Below are 27,630 nucleotides of genomic sequence, written 5' to 3' on the forward strand. Positions count from 1 at the left end.
TTTGGTAGTGGGGCCATTTTGTTCCTTGTATATCCCACTGCACGGCAGGCTGTCTGAGCTTGCAACTTTGAGTCTCTTGGGCCCTTTTTCCCTGATACCTCCCTCAGACCTCAGCTCTCTTCTATCTCAGGTTCAGGCTAAAGCCAGGATCACAGGGATATATCTGGGTCTCTCAGGATGGTGGAAAGGGTTATATCTTTTGCTGCTTTCCCATGCACATTAGCAGGGAGCTAGAACAGAGCAGAGCAGCTGGGATGCAAACCAACATTATGATATGGGATGCCAGCACAGCACACAGCTAAGCCCACTGTGCCACAATACCCATCCCCTGTGCTTTCTTTAAAAACATGGAATGACAAGAACCAATATTTATATAAACTGAGGCAGTACTCCATTAGGCAAAATTCCAGACAGAAGGTCTGCTCGTGAAGTTCTCAATTACAGTACTATAAAAATTAGGAGAGTGATCTATTCTCTTCTTCAGTTTCCCCTCATGTAAAAGATGATAATTCCTAACATGAAATTCAAATATCAAATGAGACAAACTAGAAAATTGTTTTGACCTTTTGTAACGAAGGAATTCTGCAAACTTGCAATCGTTTGTCAATCATGTCAATGGTTTTTATGGGTATTTAAATGACTAAATTTCTAAAAATATGAGCGCAAAACTAATTTATTCATTTTTGGGGCTGGATTATGTGACTCAATCATCTAGTCATCAGTATTAACAAAAGAGCTTACTCTTAAAAGTAATTACATCTATAATCAATTGATATTTGACATATTGCAAGTGTTGAATGGAAATTTAAGTACATCTTTATTTTTCTTACTCGGTTTTTAAAGATTTATGATGAATAGACTTCCAGTTCTAACACATTTGCAGAATATTGTCTGTTTTTAAAAAAAGGGTCGGGAGTGGGTGCTTACCACAGCAGATAAGTCATTCTTGGGATACTTGCATCTCATATCAGAATTTCTGGTTGAGTTTCTACTACTATATTTCTAATCCAACTTCCAGATATTACACACCGTGGAAGGCAGCAAGTGATGGCTCCAGTTTTGCAGTCCTTGCCACCCATGTGGAAGAACTGGATTGCATTCCTGTCTCCTAGCTTTGCCTGACCTGTCAAAGCTGCCGAAGGCATGTATTCTGGGAATTTACCAAACCTACCTCAAAGAGCTGTTTTTGAGAGTCTGAGATCTCTGTGAAAGTCCTTCAAATATCATCCTAATCCTGGATATTGCATAACCCTTTGTAGTTCAGTGGAACTATTTTGAAAAATTCACTGCAGAAGTACATTAATTCTGTTTTGCCAAAATAATTATTTTTTTTTTACTTTTTATGGTAATCATGTGGCTACCTTTATGAGATGGAATCATAAAGAAGCCATATTATACTTATGAGAAAAGTCATTGCTTATTGCAATGAATAATAACTACATTTATTTAAAATGCTTAATTTTTCTTCAAAAACTAAATAATGAAAATGAATCAGAAAGTCACTTGCAAATGATTTAAAAGCATAAAACAACTATTAAATCAATGGTTGAAGATCAGTCTCTAAGCGGCCAGGATGGAATACATGCATTTTATCTATATTTAATTTTTTAATGCATATATACCAGTTATAGAAAAATGTTAGAATTTTATACAGTTATGCTATGGTACAGAAGAATTGATTATATTGCTTTTTCTACATTTCCATGTAGTTCTATGTAGGCCAGGCATTTGGCCTAACAGTTACATAATCATTTTGGACACCCACATCCCATATCAGAGTTCCTGGGCTCTATTCTGACTTCATTGCTAATTCCAGCTGCATGCTAGCGTACTTCCAGGGAGGCAACGGGTGATGGTTAGAGCAATAGGGTCCCTACCACCCACATGGGAGACTCTAGTTGGTTCTTAGTCCCTGGATTCATTTTGGCCTAAGCCTGGCTAATGTGGGCCTGTGGAGAGTGAACCAGGAGAGATCTCTCTGTCCATCTCTGTCAGTCTCACTGCCTACCATATATATAAATAAAACTTCTATAAATAAAACAAAATAGCAGGAACCTAATTTTTCTATGAATTAGATAATTTATCATTACACATAACACGATTGCTAAGGACATAAAGATTCCTGAATTAGTAAATTCAACAAAGTTATCAAACACCATTATTTTCAAGCTTCCTCGCTGTCATCCACAAAGAGCATTGATTTATCTTTAGACTGGCTCTTTTTATAGCTATGAGATGCTTACAGGAGTTCTTGGCATTGCATTAAAAAATGTTGACATTTAGAAGAAGAGATTATGTTTTCTTTTCAATGCCTGCCTCTGTCTCTTTCTCCCTCTCCCTCTCCCCCTTCCTCCCTCAGCCTCTCAGTCTCCCTCTCCCGTCTCTCCTTTTGTGTGTGTGTGTGTGTGTGTTTGACAGGCAGAGTTAGTGAGCAAGAGAGACAGAGAAAGGTCTTCCTTCCATTGGTTCACCTCCCAAATGGCCGCTATGGCCGGCATGCTGCACCAATCCGAAGCCAGGAGCCAGGTGCTTCCTCTTGGTTTCCCATGCGGGTGCAGGGCCCAAGCACTTGGGCCATCCTCCACTGCCTTCCTGGGCCACAGCAGAGAGCTGGCCTGGAAGAGGAGCAACCAGGACAGAACCAGTGCCCCAACCAGGACTAGAACCTGGGGTGCCAGCACCACAGGTGGAGGATTAGCCTAGTGAGCCACAGCGCCAGCTCCTTTCTCTCCTAACAGGAACTATGCTACTTCCTCTCCAGCAAATCTATCTTGTGGGGTTTTTTTAATCTCTTTGTTTATCAGACACACCCATATGTGAATCAATCACAGTCAATTAGGGGATAGTTATGATTGATTCAGATTAATCATGGGTCTTAGAGTCACCTGGTGGAGATAAGAACAATTGAAGAAAACCGCAGCTGTTCACACAAAGATCAAGGAAATGCTGGTACTGTGGGTGACTGATTTTGTCTGCTGTAATGTGGACTGTTGACAACAAATAAAGTATGATTTCAAATCAAAGCCTGGAAAAATTTTTAAATTTTAAATAAAATGTATGTTTCAACAAATAAAAATAATTAGTGAATGGGAAATCAAATATGTAGTATAGTTTACAACTGTAAAGAAAAACTTGTTAAAAAGGCTAAGTCAGCTTGTAAACTTTTGAACTGTCTAATCAGGACATAAATAGTAAACAGAGCCTGCAGGACAGTAAGTGGCATATAAGTACAGAATAAGAGAATTGAAAGAAGTCAGACACTAACACAGACATTTGTCAGATTCCATATAAAGTCAAAAAACAGACAAAACTAATATAGAACAAAGGAAATCAGGTTTGTGTTAACTTGTGTGAAGGGCTTCTGGGCTTCTGGATACTGGCAATGTTCCAGTTATTCATTCAAATTATGGAGACATAGGTGTGTTGTCTCTCTCTGAAATTTTAATGATTTGTACAGTCTTCTGTGCATGTTTCACATCAGTTTCTATCAAGCCCTGTTTAAGAACTTTATTAAATATATTTCCAAACATAAGCCATATATGGAAAGCAATAATCAATATTTAAATGATATAGATTCTACTTCAGTTAGTCTAAGAACTCAACAATTGTTCCCAACTTGCATTCCAAATACTTTTGGACTAATATACAATTTTTACATTTATGCATTAAAATGCATACTATGGGGCTGGCTCTGTGGCTCAGTGGGTTAACACCCTGGCTTGAAGCGCCGGCATCCCATATGGGCACCAATTCAAGACCCTGTTGCTCCACTTCCAATCCAGCCCTCTGCTAGGGCCTAGGAATGCAGTAAAAGATGGCTCAAGTACTTGGGTCCCTGCACCCGCATGGGAGCCCTGGAGGAAGCTCCTGGCTCCTGGCTTCGGATCAGTGCAGCTCCGGCCGTTGCGGCCAGTTGGGGAGTGAACCAGCGGATGGAAGACCTAGCTCGCTTTCTCTCTCTCTCTCTCTCTCTCTCTCTCTCTCTACCTCTCTGTGTAAGTCTGACTTTCAAATAAATAAATAAATCTTTTAAAAAATGCATACCACAAATTTACAAGCACTGGCACTTGTCTTCTAAAATTTTATTCTTATTTGTTAGATTTTGAAAAGCTGTACAAACATTTATATTTAACTTGAGTTGTCATTAGTTTTAGTTAAGTTAAAATTTGTTTCTGTTTCTGAAAGAATAATAAAATTATAAAAATATGAATGTGTTGCTGTAAAAACTTTTAAAAATTCATCACCTTTAAAATTTTATGAATAGTGTTCTATAATTATCTCTTTTATTATATAATAACTAGTATGCATTACATTATAATATTAAAGAATAATTATTTTAAGCATATAGTCAAAATTGTGATTATAATAACAGCATAATTAACAATATAAGTGCCAGGCAAACAATATATGTGTTTTAAGATTTCTATCTATATGCAGTCATTTATCCTCACGAAATTCCTATGATAAGCAAATTAATAAATTAATAATGCTTTTATCTGTAAATAATAAAGCTGATTATTGATAAGATTAAATAACTCACCTATGTTCACTGCTAACATGCAAAAAAGCTAAGAAAAAACCCAAGCAATTTGTCTTTTCAGTCTAATTCTCTGGACTGTTATGTCACACAGAGAAATAAGCAATAGATTATCTATGGAGATTTATAGATGGTAGATAGATGGATATAGCCATATATACATAATGCTTAATGTGCATAACTACATAGATTATAAGGTAACATTACAAAAGTTATATCCAATGTTATATCTTATAATTAACCTCCATTCTAAATTTTCTGTTATAAAATTTTAATAATTGGGGCCAGCATTGAGCACTGCCAGTTAAGCTGCCACCATCAATGCTGGCTTACCATAAGGCTGCTGGTTTTAATCCTTCCAATATAGCCTTATACTAATATGCCTGGGAATGCAACAGGAGAAGGCTCTAGACCTTGGGCCCCTGCCTCTATGTGGGAGACCTGAATGGAGCTCCAGGCTTTTGGCCTCAGCCTGGCCCAGCCCTGGCCATACAACCATTTGGGGGAGTGATCATGCAGGTGGAATATTTCTCTCTGTGAGTCTGCTTCTCTCTAACTCTGGTTTTCAAGTAAACAATCTTAAAAAATATTTTATATTGTAATAAACCAGTGGCAAATTGAGAGAGTTGAAGACATTTAAAAATATATATTTGTTAATTAATCTTTGCATTTTAAAATAAACACTTGAATTGGTTTGATCAATTAAGTTTATAATGCTGTTTTACATTGTTTGATAACATTTTTGCTTGATTTTAGTTTTTTTAATTTAAGTTATACAAGTTTCATGTATTTCAAACACAGAGATTTAGGAACATAGTGATACTTCCCACTCTAACCTCTCTCCCACCAACACTCCAACCTTTCTTCCTCCTCATTCTCACATTCCAACTGTTAATTTTTACAAAGATCTAATTTCAGTTTACATCATGATCATAAATTTAACCCTACATGATATAAACTATTTCAACAAATATTATGAAGAAAATAAACACTGTTCCTTGACAGAAGAGACAAGGGTTGTAAGCAATCAAGCAATCATTGAATCTCAAAATGTCCACCTCACTCCAATACATTACATGTTAGGTAGCCTGTTAGTTTCCTTCGATCAGAAAAAACATACGGGATCTGTCTTTTTGGTACTGGCTTATTTCACTAAGTATAATGACTCCCAGTTGCATCTACTTTGTTACAAAAAACAGGATTTAATTTTTTTTACAACTGAGTAGTACTCCATAGTGTGTGTGTGTGTGTGTGTGTATACATAAAAAATTTTTTATCCAGCCAACAGTTGATGGGCATCTGGGTTGATTCTGTATCTTAGCTATTGTGAGTTGCAATGCAGTAAACATAGGGGTACAGACAGCTCTTTCATATGCTGATTTCTTTTAGTTTGGTTAAATTTCCAAGAGTAGGATGTCTGGATCATATGGTAGGTCTGAATTCATATTTTTGAGATATTGCTGTACTATCTTCCACAGTGGCTGTACCAGTTTATATTTCCACCAGTAGTGCATTATGTTACCTTTTTCCCCAGCCTCCTTGCCAGCATTTATTGTTTGTTAATTTCTGTGTGAGAGCAAATCTAACTGGGCTGAGGTGAAACCTCATTGTGGTTTCAATTTGATTTTCCTGATGGCTAGTGACCCTGAGCATTTTTTCAAGTGTCTGTTGCCCATTTGTATTTCCTCTCTTGAAAAATGCCTATTCAAGTCCTTTGACAATTTCTTAGCTGGATTTTTTCTGTTGTTGTTGAGTTGAATTTCTTTATATTTTCTATATATTAACTCTTTATCAGTTGTGTACTTTGCAAATATTTTCCCCCATTCAGTCAATTGTCTCTTCACATTGCTAAGTGTTTCTTTTTGCAGTGCAGATGCTTCTTAGCTTGATATCATCCCCTTTGTCGATTTTGGTTCTTACTGGTCTTTCCCAAGAAGTCTTTACCTATGCTAATATTTTGCATAGTTTTCCCCAATGTTCTCTAGTAATTTGATGGTATTGGGTCATAAATTTTGTATAAGGTCTAAGGTAGGGTCTTGTTTCATATTTCTGCATGTGTAGATTCAGTTTTCCCATCACCATTTGTTAAAGAGACTGTGCTCTAGGGATTGATTTTTGCTCCTTTGCTGAAAATTATTTGTTTATAAATGTATGGATTGATTTCTAGAGTTTTTATTCTGTTCCATTAGTCTACAAGTCTGTTGTTGTACCACTACTAGGCTGTTTTGATTATAACTGTTCCTTGATTGTTTGATTATAACTATGTCTTGAAATCTGAGATTCTGATGCTGCCCACTTTTATGTTGTTGTTGTACAGAGTGCTTTAGCTATTTGGTATCTCTTGTGTTACACATTGAATTTTAGCATGATATTTTCTAGATCTGAGAAGAGTGTCACTGCTATTTTCATTGCGATCCCATTGAATCTGTAAAATGCTGTCAGTAGTGTGAAAATTTTGATGATACTGATTCTTCCAATCCATGAACATGGAAGATTTTTTTCCATTTTTTGATATCTTCTTCTATTTAATTATTTAATGTTTTGTAATTTTCATTATGTGTATCTTTAACATCTTTGGCTAAATTTATTCCAAGGTATTTAATTCTGATTATACCTATTTTGAATGGGATTGACCTTAAATGTTTTTTTCTCAACTGTTGCATTGTCTGTGTTTCAAAGGGTATTCATTTTTATGTGTTGATTTTATATCCTGCCACTTTAAAAAACTCTTTCATGAATTCCAAAAATCTCTTAGTAGAGTCTTCTGGATCTCCTATGGATAGAATCATGTCTTCTGCAAATAGGGATAGTTTAATTTCCTCCTTTCCAATTTGTATTGCTTTGATTTCTTTTTCTTGCCTAATCTGTCTGGCTAAAACTTCCAAGACTATTTTAATAGCAGTGGTGAGAGTGGGCATACTTGTGTGGTTCCAGAACTTAGAGGAAATACTTCCAGCTTTTCCCCATTCAATAGGATGCTGGCTGAGGGTTTGTCATAAATTACCTTGATTGTGTTGAAGAATGTATTTCTATACCCAATTTTCTTAAGGTTTTCATCATTAAAGGATGTTGTATTTTATCAAACGCTTTCACTGCATCTATTGCAATAACCATATGGTTTGTGCTCTTCAGTTTATTAATGGGATGTATCACATTTATTGATATGCTAATGTTTAGCCATCTCTGGATACCAGAGATAAATCCCACTTTTCCAGGTGAATGATCATTCTGATGTGTTGTTGCATGCATTAGATTAGCTGATATTTTTTGAGGATTTTTACATCTATATTCATCAGGAATATTGGTCTATAATTCCCTTTCTGTGTTGTATCATTTTTCTGGTTTAGGAAATAAGGCGAAGCAGCCTTCATAGAAGGAATTTCAGATGATTCCCTCCCTTCCAATTGTTTTAAATACTTTTAGTAGAATTGGAATTAGTTTTTCTTTAAATGTCTGGTAGATTTTGCCAGTTTTACTATCTGATCCTGGATTTTTCTTTGTTGAGAGGACTTTTATTACTGATTCAATTTCTATCTTGGTTATTGATCTGTTTTTCTATGTCTTCATGATTCAATTTTGGTGGATTGCACATGGGAATCTATCCATTCCTTCTAGATTTCACAATTTGGTGACATAGAGCTCTTTGTATTAACTCCTGATAATTATTTTTATTTCTGTGGTATATGCTGTTAAATTTACTTTTTTATCTCAGATTTTTTTAACTTTTATTTAATGAATATAAATTTCCAAAGTACGACTTATGGATTACAATGGCTTCCCCCCCATACCGTCCCTCCCACCCACAACCCTCCCCTTTCCCACTCCCTCTCCCCTTCCATTCACATCAAGATTCATTTTCAATTATCTTAATATACAGAAGATCAGCTTAGTATACATTAAGTAAGGATTTCAACAGTTTGCTCCCACACAGAAACATAAAGTGAAAAATAATAGATGATTTTTTTAAATGATGATGCAATCAGATCAGACCTATTGTCATGTTTAATCCCAGTGAGAGTCAAGTTGGGAATTGATAATTTCTTTTTTTTTTTTTTTTTACAGAAGATCAGTTTAGTATGCATTAAGTAAAGATTTCAACAGTTTGCACCCCCATAGAAACACAAAGTGAAATATATTGTTTGAGTACTCGTTATAGCATTAAATGTCAATGTACAGCACATTAAGGACAGAGATCCTACATGAGGAGTAAGTGCACAGTGACTCCTGTTGTTGACTTTACCAATTGACACTCCTGTCTATGGCATCAGTAATCTCCCTATGCACCAGTCATGAGTTTCCAAGGCTATGGAAGCCCCTTGAGTTCTCCGACTCTTATCTTGTTTAGACAAGGTCATAGTCAAAGTGGAGGTTCTCTCCTCCCTTCAGAGAAAGGTACCTCCTTCTTTGAAGACCTGTTCTTTCCACTGGGATCTCACTCACAGAGATCTTTTGCCAGAGTGTCTTGGCTTTCCATGCCTGAAATACTCTCATGGCCTTTTCAGCTAGATCCGAATGCCTTTAGGGCTGATTCTGAGGCCAGAGTGCTATTAAGGACATCTGTCATTCTATGAGTCTGCTGAGTATCTCACTTCCCATGTTGGATCACTCTCCCCTTTATTTATTCTATCGGTTAGTGTTAGCAGGTACTAGACTTGTTTATGTGCTCCCTTTGACTCTGAGTCCTTTCATTATGATCGATTGTGAACTGAAATTGATCACTTAGACTAGTGAGATGGCATTGGTACATGCCACCTTGATGGGATTGAATTGGAATCCCCTGGTATGTTTCTAACTCTACCATTTGGGGCAAGTCAGCTTGAGCATGTCCCAAATTATACATCTCTTCCCTCTCTTATTCCCACTCTTATGTTTAACAGGGATCACATTTCAGTTAATTTTCAACACTTAAGAATAACTGTGTATTAATTACAGAATTAAACCAGTCATATTAAGTAGAACAGACAAAAAAACTACTAAGAGGGATAATGTATTAAGTTGTTCATTAACAGTCAGGGCTATGCTGATCAAGTCACCGTTTCCCATAGTGTCCACCTCACTCCAACAGGTTTCCTTTTTGGGGTTCAGTCAGTTGTCACCGATCAGGGAGAACATATGGTATTTGTCCCTTTGGGACTGGCTTATTTCACTCAGCATGATGTGTTCCAGATTCCTCCATTTTGTTGCAAGTGACTGGATTTCGTTGTTTCTTACTGCGGTATAGTATTCTAAAGAGTACATATCCCATAATTTCTTTATCCAGTCTACCATTGATGGGCATTTAGGTTGGTTCCAGGTCTTAGCTATTGTGAATTGAGCTGCAATAAACATTAGGGTTCAGACCGCTTTTTTGTTTGCCAATTTAAATTCCTTTGGGTAAATTCCAAGGAGTGGGATGGCTGGGTCGAACGGTAGGGTTATCTTCAGGTTCCTGAGGAATCTCCAGACTGACTTCCATAGTGGCTTGACCAGTTTGCATTCCCACCAACAGTGGGTTAGTGTCCCTTTTTCCCCACATCCTCGCCAGCATCTGTTGTTGGTAGATTTCTGCATGTGAGCCATTCTAACCGGGGTGAGGTGAAACCTCATTGTGGTTTTGATTTGCATTTTCCTGATTGCTAGTGACCTTGAACATTTTTTCATGTGCCTGTTGGCCATTTGGATTTCCTCTTTTGAAAAATGTCTATTGAGGATGGAGAGTACATTCCAATTTATATATGCTCATCGTTTCTCTTCACCTTGTCCTATGATTGTGATATGAGTTCATTCATTTGAGATGCAGGTGAAAGGGCTTAAGAAAATATAATTTTCATAGGCCCAGTACTTTTTGCTACATTGGAGGTTATAGATAAATGTTCTTATCTTCAGTGTCAGTTGGTGTCTAAGGCCACATCTTAGCTGAACTTTTTCTTCATGTCAGAAGCCATGAGGAATTTCTTGATCTAGGTCTCTGAATCAGTGTTAGTCAAGACTTTATAGTTGTCTTGTTCTTGTGATGGTAGGTTATGGTTCGTTGACTAGCATATGTTCCCAAACAAGGTTACTTTCTCTTCTGATGACCCAATATCTAGCTAATTTTTATTTGTGACTATTCTTTATGCACAGAGAAAGTATGTCTCCCTATGGCTACAAAGGATAAAAAACTTTAAAAAAAATATTTGAAGGTAGAGTTACAGAGAGGCAAAGGCAGAAAGAGAGAGAGAGAGAGAGAGAGAGAGAGAGCGCTTCCATCTGCTGGTACACTCCCCAGATGGCTGCATTAGCCAGAGCTGTGCTGATCTGAAGCCAGGAGCCAAGAGCTTCTTCGTGGTCTCTCATGTGGGTGCAGGGCCATCTTCTACTGTTTTCCCAGGCTATAGCAGAGAGCTGGATCAGAAGTGGGGCAGCCAGGACTCGAACTAACACCTATATGGGATGCAGGCACTGCAGGCAGTTGCTTTACCTGTTACACCACAGCACTGGTCCCCAGGATGAAGACTTTACCTGTGGTTAAGCCATTTCTGCCTCAGAAATATCTGAACACATAAAAGGTCTCAAGATGACTTGTGTATATTCTGTTTTCCCTGTGACCTATTTGCTTACATTTCTGAGTTTTTTTTTTTTGATGGCCTCTTTTTGTTTGGCTTCAGCAGTGTATGTACAACACTGACAATGTTTAATTGATTACTTTGATAGATTCAGTCACCTGGGAAAGAAAAGTCACGTAGCATCTGAATGAGGATCATGATTGGTCTAGTTGTTTAAAAATAATCTCTAGGGGGCGCTGTGGTATAGTGGGTAAAGCTGCATTCTGCAGTGTCAGCATCCCATATGGGACTCAGTTTGAGTCCCAGCTGCTCTACTACTGATCCAGCTCCCTGCTAAAGCAGCAGAAGACAGCTCAAGTCCTTGGGCTCCTGCACCCATGTGGGAGACTGAAATAAAGCTCCTGGCTCCTGGTTTCAGTCTGGCCCAGCCCTAGCCATTGTGGCCCTTTGGGGAGTAAACCAATGGATGGACAGCGGATGGAAGACCTCTCTGCCTCGGCCTTTCCCTCTCTAACTTATTAATTAATTAATTAATTAATTGTAGTTCTTTCTTACTACCAAAATGTATTTTGGGTCATATGTATTTAATCCTTCTACTCAAAATAAGGAATTATTTCTCTCTGATTTGCCTCAGGAGCATTGCATGCACTTATTTTAGTAGAAAAGCATATTTTACCTAAAATGATTTATTTATTACAGTTGAGGATTCTTATATTTTGCTTAATTCTTACTCTACAAATTATGACAGTTCCTTTGGATTTTTCATTGAATTTTCAAAGTCACGTTTTATAGAAGGCCAAAGCATGATACATTGAAATGTAAGGTTCTGGTTGGTGCTGCGGCTCACTAGCTAATTCTCCGCCTACGGCGCCGGCACTGGGGGTTCTAGTCCCAGTCGGGGTGCTAGATTCTGTCCCAGTTGCTCCTCTTCCAGTCCAGCTCTCTGCTGTGGCCCTGGAGTGCAGTGGAGGATGGTCCAGGTCCTTGGGCCCTGCACCCGCATGGGAGACCAGGAGGAAGTGCCTGGCTCCTGGCTTTGGATCGGCGCAGTGCGCCTGCCACAATGCGCCGGTCGTAGCAGCCATTTGGTTGAGTGAACCAATGGAAAAAGGAAGACCTTTCTCTCTGTCTCTCCTTCTCTCTCACCCTCTCTCACGGAAGGGTGAACTCGGTCTTTTCCAGCCCTTGGCTGCCGTGGTGGGACAAGGGGGCACCGGACTAATCTATCTAGCGAGAGTTGCTTGCGCTTCTGCGCTGAGCGAAGGAACCCACCCACCCACCGAGCTTCCGCTTTCAAACACAGCCGTACAAAGCAAAGGGACCCACAGGTACCCCAGCCCCAGGAAAGTGATTTCTTCCCTCCCCTCCCCCGGAACTCCGTTTCCCATTGGTACTTGGCATTTTCCACTCATGGCGGCGGCTCTCGCCTCTCTGGTGCGCACCCGCGCGACAGGGCCATGGAGACCCGCGGGATCCCGAGGTGGGAAGGGTCCGGCGCGGGCAGCGGTGCTCGCCCTCAGTGGGGCTGGCTGCCCACGCGCTCCTGCACCAGCCTCTCGCTGAGTGCCCACAGCGCCCGGGCCGTCTCCTCGCGCTGCGCTTCCGGCGAGGGCGTGCAGCGGCAGCAGCTGTTGAAGTACATCCCTCCGAGGCCCTCGAGCTCCGGCGCCGCGGCGCAGTAGACGGTGGTGGCGGCTCCCTGTTGCATAGACTTGGTGAAGGGCCGTGCCAAGGTGAACAGCAGTGTGTACACCCACCAGCCGCGATGGATGGAGGAGTACATCATGTTCCCAGGATGCACCGCATTCGACGTGACACCTCGAGGGGAGAGGCGGCGGTGTAGCTCATTGGAGAACAGAATGTTGCAGAGTTTGGATCTGTTGTACGCCAGCATGGCCCAATAGTCATTTTTTGATGGAGAAAGGCGGCTAAAGTCAAGTTTTCCTGAGGAATCATTAATATCTGTAAACCGATGAGACTCAGAGGACACCACAACAACGCGGGCAGGGGCCGAACGGCACAAAACATCTTGAAGCAGCTGGACAAGGTAGAAGTGCCCCAGGTGATTCACTTGGAAGGTGGTTTCCAGGCCATCCTTTGTGAGGCTCCAGGGCAGAGCAAAAGCTGCTGCGTTGCACACAAGCACATGAAGAGATATATTCTTGGCCTTGAACGCTTCAGCAAAATGCTGCACGCTACGGAGCAGAGCGAGGTCCAGGGTCATTGCTTCTACCTTGGCTTTATGCCATTCTTCTAAAATGCGTGACACCGCCTCGCTGGCTCTTGCCATATTCCTGCAGGCCAGGATCACATGTGCACCATGGAGGGCAAAAGACTTGGCAGTTTCAAACCCTATTCCTGAATTAGCTCCAGTTACCACGACCACCTTGCCAGTGAAGTCCCGGCCCTGGAGGATTTCCATGGCCGTGGTGCTGCCGTCATATCTCTGTCGGGCGGTTGGCTTTTTTGGATTATCATCCACAGTGAATGCCAGTCTTGGGTCCAAGTAGGTGGTTCTTTTATTTATATGATCAACAAAAAACACTTGTCCGTTCTCATCGGTTTCTTGTTCCCATCCATACGGCAAATCTCCTGCTACGCGTTTTCTTTTTCCAGTTTTCGGATGCTCCCATTGAGTCTTCTCCTCAGTGTGGTTGGCATAGTACACCCAGCCGTCCTTGGTGGTTCTCTCCTCCCAGCCCGGGGAGAAGACTCTGCCTATTTAAAAAAAAAAAGAAATGTAAGGTTCTTAAATGTGCACTTGAGGAGTTTGGTAAATATATACATTTATATGTCACCCTAAAGAGATTATAGAATATTTCTATACCCACAGATTAATTACATATGCCCCTTTCTAATTATTCACCATGGTCCATAGGCTAACAGCATTTTGACTTATTAGAATAAATTCACATTTGCCTATATTATATAAGTGAAAGTTTATACTAATAAGTTTTTATTACTTCCTCTCTAGATGTTTTGGAGATTACTCTGTGTTGTTGTGTATATGAGTATTATACTTTCTTTTATTATTGAATAAATTTTATTTAATGACCATTTTGTGATATTTTATCCATTTTTCTGTTGATGGAAATATTGGTTCTTCCAAACTGACTTTTTTTTAACTTTCCAATTATTGGTCATTGGTTGATAGATAATTCATGCTTTTTATATTGAATTTATCTCTCTGTTCACCTATTTGTTCTTTTTTGCAAATTCCATAGGATTTTCTAAGTGAAAATTCATGTGTCCTGAAAGTAAGGAAAATGCATTTCTCTTTTTCCTATATTTTGTAGTTTCATTTCCCTTAATAGCCTCATTGCATTGGTTAGAACTTCAGTTATACAATTCAGTATAAGTGATATGAACATGTTTGGTTCATTTTTTTCCTAAAGAGAAATTCACTTATGATATTAGTGGTACGTTTGTTCTTCTGCCCTTTTTTCAGGATCAAAGTGTGAACTCACATTCCTAGTCTACTCAGAGTATTTGTGAGATGTCTAAGCATTAATTTTTTTTCACATGCTCTTTCTGCATCCATTGAGAAGATTGCAAGCATATCTCTCTGCATACTATCAATACTACTGGGCAAACTGACTGATTTTCCAATGTGAATCCAGACTTGTATTTCTGCAATAACTTCCACATGGTCACAACATGCTTAATAATGGTTGGATTCCATTGGCTGATATTTTGTTAAAAATGCAGGGGCCGGCACCATGGCTCACTTGGTTAATCCTCCACCTGTGGTGCTGTTATCCCATATGGGCACTGGGTTCTAGTCCTGGTTGCTCCTCTTCCAGTCCAGCTCTCTGCTGTGGCCTGGGAGGGCAGAGGAGGATGGCTCAAGTGCTTGGGCCCCTGCACCCTCATGGGAGACCAGGAGGACGCACCTGGCTCCTGGCTTCGGATCGGTGTAGTGCCAGCCGTGACAGCCATTTGGGGAGTGAACCAATGGAAAGAAGACCTTCTTCTCTGTCTCTCTCTCTCACTGTCTAACTCTATCTGTGAAATAAATTTTAAAAAAATGCATCTTATATTCATATTAATGAAGGATATCATTTTGTGAGTTATTTCCTATGTTTATAAGTTTTGTTTTGCAATAAGGATTTTGCTGCCTTTATAAAATTATCTGTTGCTCTACTAATACTGAGATTAAGGCACTGCTTAAAATTTTAGCCAGTTATTGATATATACATTTGTTTTTTTCAGTGTTGCCAGAATAATTGAAGAATTGGTCTACACATTGTCTACCACCATTCACTAGCCTCTCATTCACTACAGTGTCCTTTGCTATCGACCTACTTTCAATATCAGTCTACTGAAAGCTCCTGTGAATATGATGACTTTATTATCAGCAAACATTTTTTCTCTGTAAACTGCATGTTGTTGATCTTTCTCATTAGATCATCCTAATTCTCTAGCTATGTCACTGATTTTTCTGTCTCTTTACTTTTTGAGCCTTAGTGAGCTCCTCTCTAATCTTCTTATATTATATTCCCTCTTCATATTATATGATTGTTTAATAGACAAATTACTATCAATAATAGTTTTTCATGCTTGAGTTCCAAGCCCTTATTTCTATTTTCTCAGAGCTTGTGCTCTCAGTATCTTCCAATGACAACATCTTGCACATTACTACCTTAGACTAAAAATCATAGAATTAATTATTACTCTGATTTCTTGTACTCTCTATATGCAGATTATTGACTATGCTTTCTAATTCTACCTGTGAGTTTTGTTAAGTTCAGACCCCCAAGTCTCGCTGTCCGAGTTCTTGTCACCTACCCAGACTACTACACTGCTTTGATTTTGTCTCACTTCCGGATCCACTACTCCCCTAAACTATCCTAAACATTTCCATGAACTTTATCTTCTGGACACTTGTGTCAAAGCTCATCATTTTGTTTTTGCCTCTATACAGTATCAAAGCTGATAAACTTTTTTTCATTTTTATCTGAGTACATATTACTTAGTTAATTTCTTGTTTTGATTTTAGTTCCTTAATTTGGATTTTTTCCTTGGCTTATATACATTGTGAAGTAGTCATTCATAGTAAAAATTCTGAAGCAAATTCGTGTTGGTTCAACTTCTGCTATAAAATTCACTAATCTGTGAACTTGGAAATGTTTTAAACTTTAGTATGCTCGTGTAAAGTGAAAATTATGATAGTACTTACCTAATTTAGTTTTATTAAAGTTCATTCATAAATGTGAAAAAATATAAAAGAGTACCTTGCACACAGTAAACAATGATATTTTGTCATTATTCCTTTTATATATTTATGGGTCCAGTTTAAAGGCTTTCTCTTTCAAGATCTTACAATATTTTGTTCTTTATTATAATTATACAATTATACAAGTGGATTCAATGTCTCATTCTTTGTTCTTACTTCAAAATATAAAGCAGATTACCTTGCTCATGTGAAATTATAGTAAATATTTTATGAATGAAATGACTAAGTCCTTACTGATTTGCATTCTTTTAATAGAAGCAGTCATTTGTAGCTATTTTAAAATAGCAAATTGTTTTAGCTATCTGACTTGATTTAGTCACTGAACTATGTCCTTGAGTAGGAAATAAAGAAGACTATTCTATGGACATCAATGTATTTGCATCTGGGAAATAATGTAACTCTAAATTATTTATTAACAAGGCCACATCATATCTTTCTCTGTCTTGAGCCTAATGAAGAGTTGTAAGTTAATGGCTTCATCTCCATTACCTATTCACTTTTGTGACTTTATCAAAGTTAATGCAAAGGTGTTTTTTTTTTTTTTCTATCTCATGAGATACTCAGTTAAAAGTAAGACCTCTAGAGACAGTTGTTTAGCTTAGTGGAAAGATACCCCATATCAGTGTACCTGGATTCAATACCTGGCTCTGACTCCAGCTTCTTGCTGATGTAAACCCATGGGATAGCAGGTGATGGCTCAAGTGGTCGGGTTCCTGTAACACATGTGGGAAAACTGGATAGAGTTCCCAACTCCCAAATTCAACCTACTTCGAGGGCCACTGCAGGCATTTCGGAAGTGAACCAGTGCATGAGAGTTCTTTCATTGTCTCTTTGCCTCTCAAATAAACAATGCATTTTTTCTAAAAGTAAAGACCTTCAAAATTCTTACATTTTTTATTTTAGTTAAAAGGATAAACAGATTAATTAACTTTTTTTTTTTTTTTTTAGCACTAAGTTTAATGAAGCCAATAAACCTGGCCAAATTTAACAAAGACAGTAAATCTGATAGGTTTACTGAGAGGACTGAGAGCCCTCTCTTAATTAAGACTGGAGCTTTTATGGGTGTAGGTATGGGCCCTCTGTTTCTCCTCCCCATTCTCTGTCTGTGATATTGCTAAAAAGATTTGGGGGTTTGTGGAGTTCCTGAAATTCCTCACAGAAGTTCAAAGTATATATGTAAAGAGCATCCTTATCGTAGAATGTGGAAGATTCCCTTAAGCTGCTCCTGGGAGAGAGCCGGGACCATCTAACAAGGTAATCAAACAAAAGCAATACTTAGATATGTAATTATTGGTCAGGCTTGCTTCTGCATTCTTCCCTCATTCAACCACAGAAAAAACCCACCCAAAAAGGTTTTCAGACAAGGACTAGGTTTTTGAATGTATAAATGCTGGTCTGTTTCCAAAAGTTGCTTCTACATTTCTTCTCTAATTTAACCACATGAAAATTCCCATTTTCTTAAAAAAAAATCCCGTTTTCTTTGGCTCCTCATACACACATAGCTGATATGGAACTGGCAATCTTAGCCATCCCCTCTCAGGAGGGGCATGTCATCAAACTCTTTTTCTATACATTCTAGTATTGAAATGTTGTGTTCCTTTGGGGGTGTCATGTTGTCTTCCTTAATTTTGTCTCTTTGATTTCTCCAATTATTTTCAGGCATTTTTGGAAACATTTGCTGGTTTTCTCCTCTGATGGATTATATCTTTGAACCTTGTCTCTGTGGCTCAGGGGAGTGTCTTCTCATTCAGTGAATATCTAGAGTGCGTGCTGAGTGCAACTAGGGAACTCTGGTCAGTGCTCCAGGGTGAGATGATTACCCAGAGTGACACCCAAATTGGGTGTGGTAGATCTCTGTTGTCAGCAGGGGAGAGTATATCATCTCTGTTGGGGTAGTCACACCCTTACCTCCTCTCTCTCTCTCTCTCTCTTTTTTTTTTTTTTTTTTTAACCAGGCAGAGTGGACAGTGAGAGAGAGAGAGAAAGGTCTTCCTTTGCCGTTGGTTCACCCTCCAATGGCCGCCACGGCCAGTGCTGTGGCCGGCGCACTGCGCTGATCCGAAGGCAGGAGCCAGGTGCTATCCTGGTCTCCCATGGGGTGCAGGGCCCAACACTTGGGCCATCCTCCACTGCACTCCCAGGCCACAGCAGAGAGCTGGCCTGGAAGAGGGGCAACCCGGACAGAATCCAGCACCCCGACTGGGACTAGAACCCAGTGTGCCAGCGCCGCTAGATGGAGAATTAGCCTGTTGAGATGCGGTGCCTGCCACCTCCTCTCTTTTGAAGTGATCAGTGTCTGGGGCTAGTCCACAGTAAGTACAACATTTACCTTCACTGCCGCACGTACCACACAAAGGATCTGTGCAGTCTTCAGTGTTAGCAAGGAACCCTCACCAATGGCTCACTCCAAGCCAGCAGGGAGTTCTGAGCCTCTGATTCATTGATTGCCAGAGACCTAGCTACACCCCATGTGCTATTGTACAGTCAGTCACAGGATTCCCACAGTCTTAGTGTACAAGGTTCCCACAGTCACAGGATGCAGAGGATCCACTTCACCCTGCTAGCCTAACCCATCCATGGACATTCCCAGACCCAGCTGCCGTGGATGCTCCACCTTGGCAGTTTGAGCCCTGGAGTCTGTGATATGTTAAGAGGCAGGGGGCTCCTCACAGTCCTACACGGATGCCAGCCCCCTGTCAACTCTCCCAGCCACACTCAAAGTCAGTGGGGAACAAAATGTTTCCCTCTGGTAAAATTTCCTGATCACACACACTCACGAGAGCTGAAATAGCCTCTGCTTGTGTCAGATTGAGGCCTTCTCCCCGCCAGTTGCCAGCGACCCTTTCTGGGGCATGGTGAGAAAGAAATGTGCTTTTCTGTTGTTGGGTTAGGTGTGTACCATGTCCCCAGGTAGGGCTCCAGTTCAGATTCAAAGACAGTGTGCTCTACAAGGTTCTCCAGCAATATCACCAGTGTGACAGGCTGCTATGGGCTGTTCTCACCTTGCTGTCCAGAGCTGGTGTGGCCTACAGTTCCCAGCTGCAAGGATCATGTTGGTGTTGGCACTCATTTCTGCACATTGGCATCTTCCATGCTACTCAAGGGCATCGCTCTTCCTTCTGCAGAATTTCAACTGCAAACTCTCTCCAGCTCTCTCCTGGGAATGCACTTCCTCTGCTTTTCTTCTTTGATTTTCCTGTGATCTAAACCAGTCATCTTTTACCTATTCAGCCATCTTTGAATCTCAAACTTAACTGTTATGACTTTAAATTTCCGGTAACTTTCTACAAGTCTTCACCTAAAGAAGTTATTTTAGATATGGGTGATCAGTTCATAACTATTTTAATTATTCAAGATTAAGTTTTCAGTATTGAGAATCAGGGTAGAACTGTTTTAGAAAGATCTGACTATATATATATATATATATGAACTTCAAGGTGGAAGGGACTTATAAATCTCTTTTAATTTGTTTATAATTATGACTGTGAATAGTTTGATCTGTATATTGTGTCTCTCTATTCACTTTGCTCCAAGACTTGTTTGTCATTCCATTGAGAGGATTATTTTCTAGAACCAGGTAAATCTATGCTGCAAAAGTGAAAAGATGTCTTATATTAGCAACATTTCTCAACTATTACTTTAGCCTCAAAAAACAAAATTGATTTGACAATATACATAAAAGTGTTATTATGGATTTATGATTTTTGTTTTCACACATTTTTCCTTAGGCTTTCAGATTCAGATTTTAGGTGAATCATTCTATATTTGTAAATCACACATTTTTTGGTTTCAGTTGCTTTATCAAATAGTTGCAGGTCTTTGCTGAAGTCATCCGTGAATATAGGGAGTGACATTTTGCTAGCAATGCACTTTACATCACAGTAACAAGCTTGAGCTTCACTTTTTGTGGAATGACCCTGAAATGGGTACAACCGGGAGTGATGAGGATCTATCAAGGTGAGTGAATACTACTTTATTAGGTGAAGAAAACCATTTGTTTTGTCAACCTACTTTTTTGCTTCAGTGAAAACACAGCCTTTTAGAAACTTAAATGGTCTCACATTCCATATCTGATAAATTTCCATTTGTCACATCTACACACAGTGGATTTTTTCCAGCTGAATTTTTTTCCCCTGTGGAAGTTTCTGAAATTCAAATTCGTCACATTTACCTAGACTGTCTCCCTTGTGGTTGCTGCAGATGCATTTCTGGATTTTAGTTCAACATAAAAAGAGTTGGCATTTACAAATGCAGATGAAGCAGTATAATGGACTATTCTATGTTCTTTTGAAATTGTCTTGGGCTTACTTGTAGTCACTATTTCTTGAATTTATTCTGTTTTAATTCTGAATATAGCTATCAATTCCTGGCCACTCACCACCCTCCCTTCTTTCCAGTGCTATTATTTTTATATGCTGTATATCCATTTGTTGGCTTGGTCTTGGTAGTGCTTATCTTACAAAGTATGTGTGTTGACTTTTGTCAAAAAACAAAAATATCTCATCTTTTATAGAACACCATTCTATCTGAAAGGAGGCTAAGTAAACCACATGCCACTGTAGTCTTAAAAATGTTCATTTCTACCAGCCCCAAAGAGTTAGTGATCCTACCTTGCCAAGAAAAGCCAGTACCAAAGCTAGTTGGGAAACTGTATATGCAGCTTATAATAGTGTTGAAGTACAAGTGAATTTAAACGAAAATGCTAAATTTTAATAATTATCTTTACTCTCAGTCTGCAATACTATATATATACCAATCCTAGGTAGTTTCAAGAGCCAAACATTTACAATTGATCATCTTCATTTAGAATCTTTTCTCTATCACTAGTTCAAACATTATTACTAAGAATTATATAGGTGACATAATTATTACATATAATTAATTTATAACAATTGTTAAGTGTTTACATAATTATTTAAAAATTATATATAAATATCAGAATTATTATGGAAGTTTGCTTGAAAAAAGTAGCTTGTGCAATATTCAGTGGATAGTGACCAGTGCAATATTCATCAGGAAATATAAGCTCAGTAATAGGAAAAGGCGTGGTATAAAGTGCTGCTGTCCACTATGGTAGCCACAAACCATATTTGGCTATTTGATTTTAAATGCAAATGTAACAAATGACAATTGGACAAAGTTAAAAATTATTTTCCTGAGTACATTCCCATGTCTTGTATGAATAGTTACATACTGCTCATGGCTATCAGACTGGATAGTGCAGAAAGTTATATAGGGGTAGTCTTTGTACATTCTTGTTGGTATCAAACAGTCCTTATTTGAAATGTTGGCTCCACTGCCCCCCGTTGGATGATATTAACAAGGTCATTTTATTTCATTTTTTTAAGAGTCATATTGACCTAGAATTTTGAGAATGAATTCATAAGATCTTCAAGCTTTGAGTGACCTTGTGGTAGTCACATAATCAGGATTATGAAACAGTTATGCTGTTTGAAGACAAAAAAAACAGGAAAGATCCAAAGGTATAGCACCAGAGAGTCAAGTGATTTTCATTTTCTCCCATGACAAACCTCATCTGTCTCTATGTTATCTTTATGATCATCTGTTTCCAACAGGTTTCTTTGCTTCTTGCAGAGGAAAAGCTATGATCACCCTGCTTCACTTAGAAATCATAAAAGAAGCTCATTGTCTTTGCTTCTATCCCTTGATGTTGTTTAGAGGGCAAAGTACAATGAATATTCAAAAACCCTATTGAAGTTAATTTTAGGAACCAGAGATACTTCATCATATAATAAATTCAACCAACATTGATAAAGCAGTTTTCTAAAACATATTTGAGAAAGAAGCCACACAGATAATCTGGATGACTCAAGAGCCAGGTATAAACATGATAGCGTCTATTAATGTGTGCTTTGAAGGATGTTTCTTGGAGTAGTTGAAAAGACATCAGTTAAGCACCATTTAAAATGCATGTAATACCGGGCAGACGTTTATCCTAACAGTTCAGACACTATTTAGGATGCCTACATTCTTTATTAAAGTTCCTTGGTTAGAAATATGGTTTCAGCTGCTGACTACAGTTCTCTGCTAATTGGCACCATGGAAAGTAACAGTTGATTGCTAAGGTAGTTGGTTCCCTGCCACCCACAGGGGAGGCCTGGATTGTGTTTAATGCTCCAAGCTCTGGCCTAACCCAACCCTGGCTATTGCAGGCATGAAGAGAGTGAAAGAGTGGCTAAGAGCTCTCTCTCTCTCTCTCTTTCCCCCTCTCTCTAGGTATCTGCCCCTCAAATAAATAAAAATTAATTAAAAATAAATTCATATCTCATTGTAGAATATAAATGGTAATTTTGTTGTCTCATCTTTCAGTTATTTATTAATTAGTAAGATACACAGAGAAATATGAATCCCTTACCTCTTTTTTTCCTAGAAGGGTCTTGCAAAGGGTTTACATGCTAAATGATCTTTGTGACCAAATTCTTACTGGAGGTTTTTCTTCCAGCTCCAACTTTGCTTGAAAACATTTTCATCAATCCTCTTTACCATTCAGAACATAGCGTACTCCACTGCCCTTCTTCACTAATTCTCTATGTTTTATCTGCTTCAGATGCCCTCAAAGTTCCTTCCTATTCCTTTCCTTGTAGACCCTCACCTGCACGTAACAGTTCACTTTGCTTGCATACTTTGGATCCTTATAGTAAAAATTTCCTATACTTTCTTATTATACACTTCATTAATTTTAAAATACCTGTATATTTTAAGTAGTTCCACTAGCCATTCCACAATGCATACATATTTCAAATACATATCATGCATTACATGATAAATATATACAATTATGTTTGCCAATCAAAAATAAATTAAAATTTTGGCTAAGGCATACCCAAACTCAGCTTTATTATTTTCACATTCTATTAAACTTCTGGATCAATCAGAACTCACAGTGTTGAGGCCAAGCATTTGTCACAGCAAGTTAAGACATTGATTGGGACACTTGCAACTCATACTGAAGTGCCTGGGTTCGAGTATTGGCTCCAATTCCCATTCCAGCTTCCTGCTCATGTGTACCCTGGGAGGCAGTGGTGATGGCTCAAGTATTTATGCCCCTGCCACCTCTGTGGGAGAGCTGAGTTGAGTGTTAGCTCCTAACTTTGACTCTCCACTTTCAAATAAAATAAATTTTTACCACAAAAAATTTTAACATTGAATGACTCTGAATTTTGTGTGTTTTAAAATGATATCTAACAATCTCTGTTGGTTTAGATGAACCTTTTGTGTACAATAATGAAAAACTTTAGTTACCAGAAATCATATGCATCAAAGGATGAGTCAGATATTTTTCTTACAGGATAAATAATAATTAATAGGAATGCTAACATAAAAAATAGAAATTAAAATCCATAATTAATTAAAAAATTTAATTATGCTCCATCCATGAATTTTCATATTTCCAAATTACAATCAACCTTTCGTTGAATGTTTATATATTTAGATCTTTAAAATATGTGAAAAGATTATTTCATAAAGGCAAAACTCCCAGATAAGCTTATAAATCTATTTTGTGGCTCTAAATAAGTATTGCTAAATTGTTTCACAAAGTGTTTTTACCACCACAAATGTATTTACTTTTCCCAGATAGTTGTTTTGAAATGACTTTAATCATTCCACAATCAGAGAATGTTCATCAGTGTGTAAAGTCTTTGATATTCAAAGTCCCATGATAGTTCGATTTTGCATTGTTAGTTGCAGGCAATAAACCGAACTTGAGTGCATCCCTAGGTTACCCATTTTCATTCATTAGTTACTGAATTTCTGGTTAGAGATCTAGGCCCATTTAAAATCCTTGGGAGAAGTGTTTGTTCTGTGACTGTTTTCTTTTCCTCATCTAATGTTAACATTTTAGTTAATATATACAGATATAGATGTCTGTGGCCAGAACTATTGGAACAAATGCTCTTTTAATGGCACTATTATTTTCTGTAGGCTGGTTCCAAGTTAGATAAAGTATATCTCAAGGACATCACCTGGGAACTTGTTAAAAATGTATACTTTCAGGTCTTATGACTTTAAGAAGACCTGCTGGATTAGAAACTGCATTTCAATATTACCCTTTGATTCAGATATACATTAACATTTGAGAATCGCTGATATAGGTGATTTTGAAGTCAAATTGAGAAATACAGTTATTTGCCATTCATTTTTTAAGAATTGCTATGATTTTTACCTGATTATCATAACCAAGTACAGAAAGAGGAATTTCTTTTTTCCTGTATGGATCTGTTTTTTCATTATGCAAATTTTAAAGAACCTATTGTCTTATGTATCATTGTTAGAATTTGTTATTGTCAAAATTCCTGCCTCAACTTCTAAAAGTTGTTTGAATTTGCTAGTATTCCAAACAGATTACTTTGCTTATGTTAATGACATCACAAAATTTAACAGTCATTCTCCATACAGACTGCTTAGACATTTACAGTGATTTATAAAGGTTTTTTTATTTTTATGGAGACTTAACAGCAAAGTACATGAAACAAATCTTTTTTCTGCTTTAAGATGTCTATGTACTATAAAGATAATACAAAAAATCATTCAAGTACAGTCTCTGAGGAATAATGTGCTAAAATGTGTCCATGCATTCAACAAATATTTAATGGACATCTACCATTTGCCAGACCATAGTGCTAGGGATTTCAAAATGAACAAAAAGGATAAAAAATCCTTCTTCTCAAAAGGCCTACAGTGCATGAACAGAGTACATGATGGGGAAGAAATGAAAAAAAAAACCCACAACTATGTCACATATTAAGTATTACTGTGAAGAGTACCTTTGAGCCAGAATAGCAAGGGGGGATAGAAAGAGAGACTTGGGCTTCTGTTTCCTTCTGGAACAATGTTGTCTTACATGAACCAAATCTTAACTCTTTGGTTAGTGCTATGCTGTCACTTTGGAATTTTTTGTGTTGCTATTTTATGCTACTGTTTCCACCAAAGTCAGTTTCATTGCTCTTGGTTCAAAGCCCAGGAATACAATAATAGAATTTTTATAGAGAAATCCATGTAGCATCCAGGCTCTAATACTCAATATTAGTAAGATAAAAAGAAAGGATACACTGGTTGCTGTGTGAAATATGAATAAGCTTATATGCTCAAGCTTAGTTTTTACATGATTTTAGGATGAATTGTTTCTTTATGTTGCTGTTTAGGGTAAAACTGATCATGTTAACTAGGAGCTGAAAGCAGTTAAGAAGCTTACTATGCTCACACATTTTGTAAATAAACAAATAAAAAAGGAATGGATTATCATTTAGGAATTTTTTTTTACTCTAGAGTGCAAAATTTCTTCTATGTCTTTTAGTTTTCTAACTACAAATAAAATAAGTAGAGGAAAGATGGACTTGGACCTCTAAATAAAGTTACTTAAGAGAAGCAGTAGTTGCAGCAAGAAAGAAAATGGGACTAATACTACAAATCCAGTGGAAACTTAAGAACTGGAGATGCAAGACTATCCAAAATACCTGAAATGGAGTGGGGGCAAAAATGCAAGATAATATTCATGGGACTTCTTTGTGACTTGCCATATTTTTACCCTGATGAGATAGGAACAAATTCAGAATGTTGAGTAGATATAGCTATACCATATATTATATAGCACATACTATATAATTATATAGCTATACAAAATCTGTGACTATAAAGATAAAATAGAGAGTTTATGTTGGGATGATAATCTTGACTCTGTGTATACAACCAGCTATTTATGGACATCAGAGAAAAATCTAAAAATATTCAATGTAGATGGTGAATATTTCAACATAATCTCCAACTATTGCTCTGTATAATATTAATAGTTCTTGTTTTTCTTTTTTTTCTTTTTTGCAAGGCAGAGTTAGACAGTGAGAGAGAGAGAAAGAGAGAGAGTTATAGGCCGTGAGAGAGAGACAGAGAGAAAGGTCTTCCTTCTGTTGGTTCACTCCCCTAATGGCTGCCATGGCCAGCTCTGCACCAATCTGAAGCCAGGAGCCAGGTGCTTCCTCCCAGTCTCCCGTGCGGGTGCAGAGACCCAAGCACTTGGGCCATCATCCACTGCCTTCCTGGGCCACAGCAGAGAGCTGGACTGGAAGAGGAGCAACCACAACTAGTACCTGGCACCCCAACTGGGACTAGAACCTGGGGTGCCTGCGCCATAGCAGGTGGATTAGCCAAGTGAGCCATGGTGCCAGCCTTAGCTCTTGTTTTTCTTGATTTTACACTTTTCCCTTGTTTGTTGATAATGATGAAGAAGATGATGATGGTGGTGGTAGCAATAATAAGAAAATGCAGACAAAATACGTGTAAAAATAAGAATAAGCTGACTTGCCCCAAATGGTGGAGTTAGAAATGTGCCAGGGGATTCCAATCAATCCCATCAAGGTGGCATGTACCAATGCTATCTCACTAGTCCAAGTGATCAATTTCAGTTCACAATTGATCACACTGATAGGTTTAAGAGTCAAAGGGATCACACAAACAAGACTAATGTCTGCTAATACTAACTGATAGAATCAAAAAGGGAGAGAACGATCCAACATGGGAAGCGGGATACACAGCAGACTCATAGAATGACAGATGTCCTAAATAGCACTCTGGCCTCAGAATCAGCCCTTAAGGCATTCGGATCTGGCTAAAAAGCCCATGAGAGTATTTAAGGCATGGAAAGCCAAGACACTCTGGAAAAAAAAAAAAAAAAAAAAAAAAAAAAAACTAAATGAAAGATCTCTGTAAGTGAGATCCCAGTAGAAAGAACAGGCCATCAAAGAAGGAGGTACCTTTCTCTGAAGGGAGGACAGAACTTCCACTTTGACTATGACTTTGTTTAAATAAGATAGAAGTCGGCGAACTCAAAAGGCTTCCATAGCCTTGGCAACCCATGACTAGAGCCTAGGGAGATTACTGACGCCATAAATAAGAGTGTCAAATTGTTAAGTCAACAACAGGAGTCACTGTGTACTTACTTCCCATGTAGGATCTCTATCCTTAATGTGTTGTTCAATGTGAATTAATGCTATAACTAGTACTGAAACAGTATTTTACACTTTCTGTTTCTGTGTGGGTGCAAACTGTTGAAGTCCTTACTTAATATATACTAAATTGATCTTCTGTATATAAAGTTAATTGAAAATGAATCTTGATGTGAATGGAATGGGAGAGGGAGCGGGAGATGGGAGGGTTGCAGGCAGGAGGGAAGTTATGGGGGAGAAAAAGCCATTGTAATCCAAAAGCTGTACTTTGGAAATTTATATTTACTAAATGAAAGTTAAAATTATTAGAATAATGAATAGAAAATCTATCATCTGAAATAAGATATTATAAAAATATAAAGTGGAAATACTATT

At 38.2% G+C, this 27,630-nt stretch overlaps 1 pseudogene; it reads right to left on the reverse strand.

Annotated features, from left to right (window-relative positions):
• Window positions 1-12,371: 12,371 nt before the first annotated feature.
• LOC138848816 (WW domain-containing oxidoreductase pseudogene) overlaps window positions 12,372-27,630 on the reverse strand; it is a 35,007-nt pseudogene continuing 19,748 nt past the window's right edge.

This window comes from Oryctolagus cuniculus, chromosome 2, assembly GCF_051225735.1.
Source record: "Oryctolagus cuniculus isolate XC-2025 breed Fujian yellow rabbit chromosome 2, ASM5122573v1, whole genome shotgun sequence".
Lineage (NCBI taxonomy): Eukaryota > Metazoa > Chordata > Mammalia > Lagomorpha > Leporidae > Oryctolagus > Oryctolagus cuniculus.